The sequence below is a fragment of the Python bivittatus genome, unplaced genomic scaffold (genome assembly GCF_059951505.1).
Source record: "Python bivittatus isolate LINGU-HERP-01145 unplaced genomic scaffold, Pbiv_v1 ctg000020_np1212, whole genome shotgun sequence".
Lineage (NCBI taxonomy): Eukaryota > Metazoa > Chordata > Lepidosauria > Squamata > Pythonidae > Python > Python bivittatus.
Window position 1 is genome coordinate 77,253,386 of NW_028277030.1, and position 13,392 is coordinate 77,266,777.

The following is a 13,392-nucleotide window of genomic DNA, read 5'->3' on the forward strand; positions in this document are numbered from 1 at the left end:
GGAAGACTCAATTTGGTGTAGTGGTTAGGGCACCAGGCTAGAAACCCAGAGACCATGAGCTTTAGTCCTGGCTTTGGGCCAGCCACTCTCTCTTAGCCCTAAATCTTGCCAAACAAACTGCAGGCTGCAGTCCAGGCTGTCACCAGGAGTCAAAAACTGACTCAGAGGCATAGAGAGAGAGAGACGCAAGGAGATGAGGGCTGTGTTTGCAGACCAAGGAAAACCAAATTTTTTTGTTAACAAGTACACATGACCGTCTTACTACTGTATACTACTTTTCAGCCAAGCATTGAAGGTTATTATGAGGTCCAAATCCCAAAGAGCTACCATTTTTGTTTGTAGAGATTGGCTAATAGCTCACAGGTTTTTAACTGCTCATTGGTGGACTGATTGAAGTTAGTGCTACAGGTCATTGCTTAACCCCTTCTATCCCATTTCTGACTTCACTTTACTTCCATGCGATAATGAAGTGAAAGAAAAGGAGAAAAAGAATAACATTAGAACCATTCTATCCTCCTGACTTTGTGTCTACAGGCAAATGTTCAGATTAATCCTGTGTGGTTGTGGATAACATTAGGAACCAAGCTTAAGGTGAGTAAATTAGGGAAACTCTGGTTATAAACTGTGATTAAGATACTGATCCTTAACCAGTTTGATCTGTGCTCTGAGACATGTTAAATCTGACAATCAGTTATCATGTAGAGTGAAGAGTCAATGACTGAAGAAAAGTATGTGGGAATCTGGTTGATTGCTGCACAGGAGGAGAGCAAGATGATCTTTTTGAATTAAAATGAAGAGTAGAGAGGAGCACAAGAATCTGGTTAGCAAGCATTGTCTAGTCTTAGAATTCCTAGATTCTTTTATATTTCTGGATAGTAAGTGCAAGAATTGATGAAGAGCAGTCATGTTCTTTAGCAAGAACAATGTAATATTAATATCTTGACCCATACAGTCCAGGAATAAATCTTGGCAGGAGGATCATAAAAATAATGTAAAAATAGCTGATTTCTAGGAGTGAGGGACAGGGAAATAGGTTCAAACACAAGTTAAAAAAAAGTCCCAGAGAATGCTTAATGGGACTCTGAAGCTACGTGAGCTGACACAGCAAAACATACATTCCCTGCACCAAGCAGAATATAATTAGAAAATTATTTTATTGATACAAACTCTTTACACTTTTTATCTTCACAAATAGATAAAAATAAAAGATGAAAATAGCATTATCACCAAATGCTAACATTACTAGTCAAGTGCACGCAGTTCCTTCCTTGTGCTGCAGTCACAGATAAACTAACACTGTTATAAGGTTAAATAATGAACACACAGAGCTATATGCATTGCCTGCTTGCTATTTCTCTTGGCAATTTAAATATGATACAGCCTTTGGGGTCTTTCTGATAACTGGCAGAATACTGGACTGAGTGCTTCCATGCTCTGTTGAAAACCAGAAGCAAGGATGTAGGCTAGTCTCAATTCTTCCTCCTTACCACAGCAGTAAATAGCATACTATTTGAGTAGCTAAGTCAGGCAGAGATAATTTAGAAGTGGGATAAAATAACGTTATTTCTTTTTGCTTTCCATTCCTAAGGAGTTCCCATATATGGGAAGTACAGTTTGTGATTCCCCAATCCTTCCAGAAATGGCTACTATAATGGTCATTATTGGCATGTCTGCTTAATTTTAATTGACCTTAATCCCACCTTTCCTCCAGGAGTTCAAAGTATTTTTGTGGGAATATCTCTTCATTTTTTTCTCACACAGCTCTGTGAGGTCAGCTGAGCTGAGAGAAAGCACATCATTATTTTCATTTCATTTTGATAAGCAGCCCACTTGCAGACCTTCATGCTAAATGTGCAATCCTCTTTGCATGAAGCACAGTGTGAGGAGACACAGAAGCAGGTTTATTGTTGCACATGTTAGTCTCTCCTTCCTACTCTAGTGGCTTACGTGTAGAGGCAAAGGATACAAAAAAGAATTAAGTTACTTGGATTTAATTTGTTAAAATTGCTACTATCTGTTCCTTCACAGGAGGGAACCAGCTACTATACAAAAGGAGAGTAACTATGTTTGCACATTTGCTACCTCTTTTACATCATGCATGTCACCACCTTCCCTACCCAGGCATTACCCTTTAACCACATATGTAGGTTTACCTGAGGTCATACACGTATATTGGTCCTTGAAAACTAACCCACAGCCGTGAATATTCTTGAGTTTGTACCCTTGCAGAGCTTCATAAAATCCTGCAAATTAAAGGGCCAGAGGCAATAGGGAGAATCGCAGTGCAACACTTAGCATGGCTGTGTTCATATAATGACAAAGCGTAATGTGACTTGCCTTCCCCGCCATCCTATCTGCACAAGGCAAGAGGGCTTTTGGCAAAATGGGTGTGCATAAACTCTGACTCCACAAAAACTGCCATTGAACTGTAATGTTTAATGCAACAGAAGAAGGGAATTAATAAATGCATGAGGAACTGTCATATTTTCTACATTCATTAATGTAGCTACGTTTCCCTTAACATCAAACTGCATTTTCGTCTTCCCCTCATCTCTGTCTTCTTTCGGCCACGCTGTTCAAAGGCCACCTCCGGCCTGAAAAAAGCCACCCAGCCCTGGAATCGACAGAGGGTCACCTGCCTTTATAGGGCACCCACCAATCGTGCCGGCACCATCAGCTGCACGTGCAGCAGAAACTCCCCGGCTGAACCGGTTGAATCATATCTACTTCACCGAGTCCGAAAAAGAAGAGGAAGTAAAAGGGCCGCACGGAACAGAGACCGGCGCGCGGGATTATTACTGCACAGAGGGCGCGTTTTCGCTGAAACCTCGAAACCACCGCAATTGGCTTGGGAGGAGTTTCCCAGAAGAGGGAAGGGAGGTTGGCAGACCCAACGAGGCCAAGCCTGCAGCCAACGCAGATAAACAGTAGCTGAGTTGCTGGTGCGTGTGTCTGAAACCATTTCCCTCGAGTCTGCGATCAGCGCCCGGCCCCCCCGGCTTTGGCTTCGCTCCCCAGACGAGTCCGAGTGGTTAATCTTCCTCTCCTCCCGCCGTGCGAGAGCTCCAGCTGCCGCCGGAGGCGAAACGAGGCCTCCCCGAGGAGGGGCTAACCCGGCAAAGGCAGGATTGCCGCCGGAGTCGGAGAGGGGAGTCTTCCAAGCGGCCGCACTAGCATCAGAGAGGGGAGAGGAGGAGGAGGAGGAGGAGGAGGAGGGCGCGGGGAGAAGAGGGGACGCCGGCTTTGCCCCCGCCCGCCTCTCAAGCGCTCGGGCGAAACAGACGCCGGAGGGGCGTCTCGTGGTAGGGTGAGCCGCTCGGCGCTCCCGGCACCTCTCGGCTCTTCTCAATGAATTACGGAGCGAGACCTTTTGGGCGCACCAGGATTTAGTTGCAAAAGCAGCTCGGCTTGGAGAGTCTGCAGCCGTCCGCCCGTCCCACCGGTAAGTAGCCGGGTTCTTTCCCCGCGGTGCGTGTTTGGTGGGGTGGTGGAGAATCCGGCGAACCTGCCTGCTCCTTTCTTTGTGGACCCCCTTCCTCTTTCCCGATCTCTCTCTTACTGGGGCGAGGAGGAGAAGGGTGCTGGTCCGGCTCCACCTGACTCTTCCTCCCGCACTTTAGATGCGCTACTCGAGAGTTAATGCCTCCTGAGCGGCGGCGGCGATCGCCCCATTGTGTGTTGAGGTGGGACGCGTACGCGGGGGGCGGCGGTATTGTTCTTGCAGCTGCTTTGCCTGGGGAGGAGCTCTTCCGAGCTAGCGGGCCGAGCATTGATTGACTAGAAGAGTTGAACTAGCTGGAACTGGGGAGAGAGGCCAGACAAAGCCAGAGGGACCGGCAGAAATGTGGTAGGGAGAGGCGGTGATGACGACACCTGAGAGTTTCTGAGTTCCCTGTCTGAGGGATCCTTCCCAGCCTCTCTCGGTCGGTTTCTTGTTCTTTTTCAGTAGCCACAGCATCTCTGACTCCTTTAAGCGCCCCCTCGGTTTGGAGACTAAGGCTCGTCCGCACGAAGGAGTGAGAAGGTAAGGGTTGAAACTGCACACGCCCAGGTCAAGCGGTCTCGAACTGCAGGCAGGAACAAAAGCTCGCTGGGTTCGGGGAAGTGCGCGCCCAGAGCCGCCTGGGGTCTTTGGTTACCTGGGGCGACTTGGTAACCGGCTTCGAGCGGCGGAGCAGAGCTGCCAAAGTCCTTTTAACGCTGGGCGTGTTTAAAAGGCTAAGAAAAGCAGCTGGCTCCCACCGTGGGATTTGTCTGTGCAGTTATGCGCTGGAAGTAGGGATGGAATAGATTTTGTTTACACTTGTCTTTCTCTCCGCCTCTCTGGCACTTCACTTGGCTTGTGCACACATGCATACTTCTGTGTGAAGATTTTGCCTGCTTTGATTCCCAGCAATATGCTCCAAGAAGCCAAGAGTTGCCAGCAGGTGGCTTCAGTGGGCACATGCAACAGGTGTGTATAGGTGATACGTGACTGCTGCTAGGGGTGTGCATATTTTATTCATATGCTCAAGAGCTGAGTGCACCAAAGTTTTATACAGCCCTCTCTTGAACGTCAGGCAAATGTATATTTCTTCTTGGAATGAGTATTTCTGTTCCTTTGATTTTCTTTCTGTGCATAAAAGACATAGGAAACAGATACCTAGTGCTGTGCTATAAAATTTCTGATATCTGGGGAAGGAGACAGGCACAGTTTGAATAATACCAGCTGTTTGTTTTTTTTAAAGTAACTACTATTCCAGGTTGTATTTAAGCAGCTTCTTTGATTTCTGTTCAGCATGCTTCCCTTGAACTTGTTTCAAGAAAAACTTGCAGCTATTGAGGGGGAAGATTCTTTTAAAAGGTGGTTTGAATAAATTCCCCTTGGTTGTCCAAGCTTTGGAGAATCACCACCTGTTGATTTGTCTAGACTACATTTTTGTAATGTTTAAAAAGTTCTGTGATATTTGTGTTGTAAACAAACCTTATATATCCATTCCGTGGTCAAAATAATTGGCCAGACAGTTGGAAGGGTGTTTCTCATGTTCTTTTTCCTGTGATAACAAAAGCCACTTTTAGATTCCATACAGTAATATTTATACCACTGAAGTGTGTCTTTTTAAACTTACAATTCTAAAACTCCATCCAAGACTTGGTTGCATCATTCATCTCAGAAGTCAACAAAGGACTCAGTCACTAATTCATTTAATTGGGCCTTCCAGCTTCTTACCTTTTTATCACCTGCTTAATGAAAGGAGCTCTTTTGTTTTAACAATTATGTATACAAAAGAAATCAGCAAACATTTAAAGTTATGTATCTTCAAAAATGGGATCGAACAATACATTGAATTTTTGTGGAAGACTGAGCTGAAACTAGAACATGACAATGCTAAATTTTCTAAGAAATCTTGCCATTGGAGAGATTATCTGTAGACTGTAAATGATATAGCATTCTATCAGAAGAGGCAAAAGTATTAAACTGCAAAGATTGCTTTTTGTAAAAAAAATTGCCATGTTGTTTGAAAAAGAACAATCTTTAGAAATGACAGTTCTTCAGGCTGTTAAAATGAAAGGAGTGTTGGCAGGATCAATTCTGCTTTATCAGCATCCTACCCTTTCCTTTCAGGTGCAAAAAGTGAGGTGTGGGTGAAATGGATTCTACTTGTGCTGTTACATCTGCAGGATTGGCTCGTGATGCTTTTACCTGTGACCCTCCATTCTTTTTACAGGGAAGAATGAGGCGCAAGTAAAGCACAGCAGTAATGAGGACAGGACTGGAAGTAGCCTTGCCTGAGGCCTTTTGAGCCATATTAGGGTTGCAATCCAAGGGTTCCATAAACCTGGTAACAACCATGTGGTTTGGTTTTCTGGTCCCCAGCTCTTATGATTGGTGTCAGTACTGATGGTTTAAGATTGTTTCCTAGAATACAGCATGGATTCAAAGTGTTCTCTTTCTCATTCTCACAGCAATTTGATGATGTATAGAGTCCTCTTATTTCTGGTACATACATGGCCAAGAATAGGTTGGGACATTATCTGGGACATGGAAAGTGAAAGATGGATGCACTCAGTTCTTCCTCTTATAGAAAATAGTGGTGGCGAAGTGGCACGCACCCCTTATGTGTAGATCACACACAAAATGTGAGGTGTGTGTGGAGAACAGTTACAGTGTTGAGCTAATGCAACATAATATTTGAATGAGTTCATTGAACAACCTTAAGCAAATTACTGTTTCTTTTAGTTCTATGTGCAGTTTGAGAGCTATGATTATTACTACCATAATGATAACATTTAAAGAGTTTAGCTTTTTCCCAGTCTCAGATATGGCAGCCTAAAGGGGGTTCAGATAATCCCTTTCACGCACTGAATATGAATAGATAATAGAGTGAGTTAGCTAATTGTGCTTTCGGACTCTACGCTGGCCACGCCCTCTGCTGTTGCTCTTGCATTGAAGAAAATGCCATGTATCCATCCTCACATGCATATAACTCTTTTACAGAAATGTTAAATATTCATCCGCAAGTGCATATGTTAGGATGTGTGATAGTATGGTATATGGAGATAATTTTGCACAATTCACATTTTGGAAAAAGTTAACAAATTAGAAATTCATATGTAAGCCAAAACATAGTTACCCTGTAATATTTGCTTTTCTCACAGTTTTGCAAAGTACACAGTGTTGCATATATTAAGAAAATTGCACACAAAGTATATATGCTTGTGGGGAAACCACTTGACAAACCCAACCTATATGAGATAAACATATGGGAACTTGACTTTATGACAGGAATATAAAACACGGTGGCCACCATTTTGCGCATGTACAACATTAGAAAACAGAAGAAACCAAGTTTGAGATATTATTTATTAAATTTATATGCCGCCTTACTCCCAGCAACTCTGGGTGGTTTATGAATGATTTAAAACCTGAAAACAAGGCAGAATAATGAACCAGGTAGAAACAAAAGAGATTTGTCTGTCATATTTGCTTTTGCTGTCTATATAAGGGTTAGGGCTTTGCCATCTGGACCATGCTATTTAGCAGGTTCTGGAAGTAAATCCTTGAAAATAGAAGTGTTTTAAGAACTTCTGGGTGGTCACTGGCCCACATGCCCAGATCACTTATATTTCAGAAAATCCCTAACTATTCCCAGAGCAGCATGGGGAAGCAGAACTTTTTCGGGTTGTCTGGAATGTTTTGTTCCCAAATTGATGAATTTTGCAGCTCCTTAAAGAGAATTGGAGCATACAAGAATTAGATTCAGAGATGGGGTACAAATATGGAATCTGTGGTGGCCAATTTCTTGTTTTCTGTGGTGCCTGAATCAGACTAATAGATATAGCTTGTTTTTTATTTTTTCTGCTAAGTAGTTTCTAAGAAGACTTCTTAGTATTTTTCTGGTTACTCACTGATATCATGATCTTATCAGTTAATTAAAAAAAAAAATTAATTTAGGTGACATAGTAGAAAAGATATTTCCCCTTTGGTTGTTATGACAGGCATGACTCACTTGCACACCTGGTTACCCTACATTCACTGTAATGTTCAAAGCTATACTCTTAATTACTGATTGTGCTACTTTCCATTGAATTAGTGGTGAAGATGGCAATTTCCCACTGGCCATCTAGTGGACCAAAACTGTAAAAATCATTCCCAGTGATGATTTTGATTATAAATACTACAGTCAAACCAAGTTATGGACAGCGCTTGGGCACTTAAAATAATAATGGAAGTATTAATGAAATGTCAAAGTCAAGCACAGTCCATATATATTTGCAGAAAATTTGATTGGAAATCGAAAAGCCCACAGACAATTACTGTTTACCTGGGGTGACCCCAGAATGAGGTAAACAGTTTCCAGTTTGGTTTGAACACTAAGGGTACAATTCTTTACCCACTTTTCTGGGTATAAGCAATGGTATTTGCTTCTGAGTAGACATCTGGGATTTGCACTGTAAATGAGACAGTGAGAACCCATGAGTAAACGTGGGTTCAAGTGTAATCATATAGTTAATAAGATAGCTAGGAGCCAAATGCTTCCTATTAACCTCTTGTTCATTTTCCTTTTGTACTTGGGATATGATTTGTACCTGAATGGTGGTGGAATATTTCTGGTTATCAAATAACCTGGCTAGACCACAAAAGTAAAGCTTGGATTTGAAAATCTCTTCTGTTGCCAGTGCTTTCTTTGATGGCTTATTCTCAGCTTAGTTTAATCTTCTGTGCTATGAAATGGAATCTGAACGAGGTCTCCAATTTGGCTGTGCCCTTCCAGCCTTTCCTACCCATTTGCTTCTCTTCACAAACTATTAGGCAACTGCCACATAAAATTCTGCAGTCCATGTGCTAAGAATAAATAGATGGCACCAGAATAGGTGCAAGGAAGGCTAGTGCAACTCTACAAAATAAGATGTTCAGAACTCACTGATTCTATATGGAACTTTCAGGAGAACTCTGGAATATTCTGTTTCCTCTTCTAGACCATGTTATTTCAGAAGCAGTTCAGTTGTTTATGGAAGTAATTTATGTGAATTGGAAATAGTAGGACACCAACCTTGGAAAATCATGGTCTGAAGGGGGTGTGGAACATCCTGGAGTTCTCTGGAATGTTCCACTCCAGAATTTGTCAGGTTTAACCTCCCAGGGTGACTAAGAGTCAAGTGGCATATAAATTTAATAAATAAATAATAATAATTAGCAAATCCCCACTATGTAAGTAGTTCCTTCTTGTGACTGAAACAAGCTTGGAAAATATTTTTTAATATTTTTCTGATTACTCACTGATACCATGATCTTATGAGTTAATTTTTAAAAAAACAATATTAATTTAGGTGACATAGCAGAAAAGACATTTCCCCTTTGGATGTTATGACTTGATGTTCAGCTCCCTTGTAGTTTTGACTTACCTGCATTGGGAAGAAACTGTAACATTTCATCCCTTTCATCTATCTTTGGCTTGAGATATCAGCAATGGGAAGGGAAGTGATCCTTTGCCCAGGAGAATCTTTTTTCCCATATGCTTAGCATGGCCTTCTCTTCAAGAGCAAGCCAGCTCAGATATTCTTATTTGAGCACAGTCTCTTGTAAATATAGGCTCAGACTTGACTTACCAGATTACAGAAGCTCAGACTCATGAGTGAGAATATAAAGAGGAGCATTACGCTAGGTAGCAAGTGGTCATTAATGGGCTTACCTCTGGAGTTGTGATACCAGGACAGATTTTTCTCTATGAAATGCTTAAGCTTTAACATTTTTATGTAGAAAAATGTTTGAAAACTAAAATGTATTGTGTGTTTTACTTCTGAGTAGATATTTACAGTTTGTATTTGCTTTTACATTTAAGCTGTAGGAGGCAATTTTTGTGACTTTTTCATAACATGTACCTTGTACCCAAGGGGTAGACAACTTGCAAGCCTCATGAGACCCCAGTGGTCTTGTGTGACTTGGAGCTTCTTCCATAGTTCCAAGTGTAATTTGGTGTTACAGTTTACTAATGAAATTTAGCAGATAATTGTTGTTTTACTGAGCTAAACTATAACACTGAAAGCATTATTTTAGTTTTCTTGATGTTGATTTATTGGACTCTTCTAATGTTTTTGAGCTGAACCTGGTCACTTTTTGGACCTGTCCTCCATCTGCCTTTTGATATACCAGTTAAAAGCCAAGTGTGGCTGTTGGACCAAAAAAGACCTCCTCCCATGAACAGACTTTTAGGATATGGGAATGTAGGATATTGCAGAGGGAAAGAGGATGTAGGAAAGCCCCAGCCCCAACCATCACTTGCAGAATTTATACTGAAGTTAAGACTGAGCGACACCCTTTTCTTAAGGAGCAATTCACAGAAAAGCCTTGAGAACTTTTTCAGTTCCTTCCTACAATGCTTTATGTTCATAATTCATAACAAATGTTTGTATAAATTTAATGAGCCAAACATATAACCAGGATGCAGTCTTTTATAATGGAATGCTAGAAACATTGTGAGACATCTCCTCATGTCTTCCTTTTTTTTTTTTTTTTTTTATACAGAGTGCACAGCCTTTACTTATTAAGGCTTGTGGTTCAGATTTCCACAACTGCTTGTGGTGCTGTCCTCTGGCTAAATTTATAATGGAATCCCATTTGCTTGTAGTAAAGTTAAATCTGGAAACGGCAGCTATGGGGTATGTAAGTAATTGTGGTTGGAAGGGGAAGGTTATAGCTGCCTTTAAAGTTTATGGTTGTCTTAATTTTTTCTGATATTCAGGAGTCCTGAATTCATATTATACAATGCATTTGGCTATCTTTGCTGGTAAAAGATATTTTAAGTATTTTGCATAGAACTGTTGGTAATATCAGGCAAGACATAATATCAGGCATTTATAAATTATATATCAACTTCTCTTCATGACAAAAGTGTTTTATGCTTCATGATGACTTTGTTATATTTTGAAAACTGGGAATGGGAAATTTAATTTTTGTCCTAATTTTAGGACTCAGTTTGTACAGTCCAGGTTTATTTTCATTCCATAATGTCTCTTTTTCTGGCTGTTCAGAAGTGGAGGCAATGAAACAAACTGTCATAGTATTGTATTAAACTCCAAGTATTGCTTTAACAGTAAGACTTGATGCCCTCTTTAGGAGATTCATCTTCTGTCAGGTTTCACACAAAGGTAATGTAAATTAAATGGAAGTATAACATGTCATTTTTCATATGTTCCTCTTGTACAGTTGAGCCACTTCAGAATATGGTTGGGAATGTATTCATTCCCATTACATACAAAGGTAACATTTAAGAAAATGAATTCTTACAGACTTTGTCTGATGTGCTAATATTTTGTAAATGAGTTTTTATATGAGGAACCAGTTTCAGAGTATGTGACCCCATATTTCACATTCTGAAGTGGCATAATCCTTGCAGAGTTATGACACACATTATTTCTGAAGGTGGCAATCAGCTCCAAGTTCTGATATGTGTGTGTAGGAGAGAGAAAAAAAAAAAAAAACTTTTGCTCTCAGGGAATATTAGACACCCCCTTAGAGATTTTGATAACTTAAATCTGAAGGCAAATTCATAAAGCTGGGTCTGAAAAGTGTAGGCTTTCCATACCCTCAGTGCTCCTAGCACCTTTATGCTTGTTTTTATGGCATAGTTTTGAAGCCTGTAAGAAGTATAGAAAGTAATGTAATATATGGCTTTGCATATGGTTCTGTTTCGTTTAATAATACTTTAAAGGAGTCTCACCAAACATTGCTGGAAGAAGGGTGAATTGTACTGTTTTCTTTGGGTTATTATTTTACTCATTTAATTGATTTATATAGCCTCCCTGCCTGCCACACCATTCAGGGTGGCATATTTCATCAGTAACAATCAATGAAGACCACATAATAAAACAAAATATGGAGGAAAAAGCCACAATCCAAAAGAGCAACATACAAAAACATAAATGCCAGGAAAAAGATCATCTAGTGGGTCATACCTCTCCCAGACCAAATGCCTAGGGCAGTTTTTGTTAAAGTGTGGCCCTAGGCCCCCTGCCCCCCCAAGACCCTCTTAGGGATCGCAAAATCAAAATTGGCTCATGAAAGCCCTTGCTGCACCAGTCTGACAGGGCCCAAATATGTCAAGAATTTTATGTTGGAACAGGATACCAGAAAACTAGATGGAAATATGAATGCTTATGTCAGTTCCATACAAGGAAATAACATCTATTGGGAGTACTTTGGGATCTGTAAAGTTATTGTGAAATCATTACAGTTCATAAAATGTAAGGAAGGTTTGGGAAGCGCATGGCTTAGTTGTACTTGGTTTGAAAATTACGGTGACTGGATTTGATGATGGCTTTTTTTTAAAAGGTACACTACTTCTGGTATACGATATTTTAATCTGCATTGCCATAATAGGCTGAACTCAGTGCTTATTTCAGTTTGGATATGCTGTTGATATTGGTATTGTTCCCTAACCCACTCCTACCATCACAAGCTTGCTTTTTCTCACTGGGAATTAGTTTGAGAATTTGGCTGCCAAACCTTTTATGCACAAGTCCATTCTGTTATAGGAAGCAAATTGACTGCAGACAATTTACAGAGAAAATCAGAACATATATTTTTATATTTCTGGCTCTTTGACAAGGGATGTCCCAAGATGCCAGAATGTTTTGCATTGATTACACAGATGTTCATATTTTACTGATTTATATTTAAACAGTGTGCATCCAAATATCCTTTTAAGTTTTTTAAAAAAGTAAGCACTAGATATTAGTATTGGGCTTTGTTTTTTTAAATGCATTGGACTTGAGGTCTTAGCTAATAGGTGCAGCAATATAATTTCATTTCCAGAACTACTTATGCTTGTTGTACAGTCTATATCCCAATAAATTCCCAGTTGTAATGATAACTTAAATAATGATGATTTTATTGCACAGGTTGCCTTGGAGTTCTCTGTAAGATTATATAGGATTTTTTTTTTTTTTTGGGTGGGCATTGACATTTTTATATTAAAGCCTCTGGCATACTGGGCATCAAAATATATTGCAGCTCTAGAATTGTGTTTACTGGGCAATCTGACATACTTTTGTTCCAGTCAGACACTTCCTGCTGCTTTTTAAAACAGTGTTTCAGTCAAGAAGAGAGCAGGATGAATAGGCAACATGTGATCAGTTACAGAGATGAATGCTGGGCTACGTGAATATTGTGAAAGACTTTGGAAAAAGTGGAGAGAAGAAGATCAAGCCATGAAAAGCTTTCATGCATGAAGGCATGGAAATAGGTCATGATAGTTAAGAGGAACAAGAATTGGAGTCAGGAAACTCCTGGTAGGAGGAAAGGCTGGGATAGAGATGGAAGAAGAATGAAATTTGTAGGCATATTTGGGAAGTGCAGAATTGGTGTGTGTGAAACATTAGGAGCACTGTGCAAAACCATGGTGTGGATACGCCAACCTCATGTACTCCAGTCATACGTGTACTACTTTGTGTACTCCAGTCCCAATAAACCCTGACTAGCTAGGCCAATAGCCGCGTGATGATGATGTATCCCAGTAATGAGTGAGGCAGTTTTTTTCTCTTGGGTTGGTCATATTTAGATTTTACCAATATAGAGAAAAAGAGAGATTGGGGAGGAAGGTAGCTACCATATCCATAATGATTTCTTGCTTATCACAAGAAAAGGAGGAGAGTGGCTGAGTACTTCTTTGGGGCCTTTAAATGACAGTTGTTGAAAACAGGATGTGAGGCTAGATAGAACTTTAATCTAATCTTGAAGAACTGTTATTTTGTTCTTTTATATTCTTGCCTGAAGAAAGTCTACCAGACTATCTCAACATCAGAGCCAAGAATCTTGAATTATGTTTCTTTCTCAATGTACCACACAAATAAGTAGACACAATAGCTTTTCTCCCATCGTGCAGAGTATAAGAATACCTTGGAAAGTTTTGA

The 13,392-nt window shown here is 40.4% G+C and overlaps 1 protein-coding gene across 3 annotated transcripts in view; it reads left to right on the top strand.

Moving 5' to 3' along the window:
• The first annotated feature begins 2,805 nt into the window (after positions 1 to 2,805).
• PLEKHG1 (pleckstrin homology and RhoGEF domain containing G1) overlaps positions 2,806 to 13,392 on the top strand; it is a 113,692-nt gene continuing 103,105 nt past the window's right edge. For 2 of the 3 annotated variants that reach the window (XM_025176154.2, XM_088141971.1), the window contains exon 1: positions 2,806 to 3,442. The gene's annotated coding sequence lies outside the window, so the exon portion shown is untranslated. Of the gene's footprint in view, positions 3,443 to 3,567; positions 4,025 to 13,392 lie in introns of those variants that run through there. The other variant, XM_088141967.1, reaches the window with a different exon arrangement.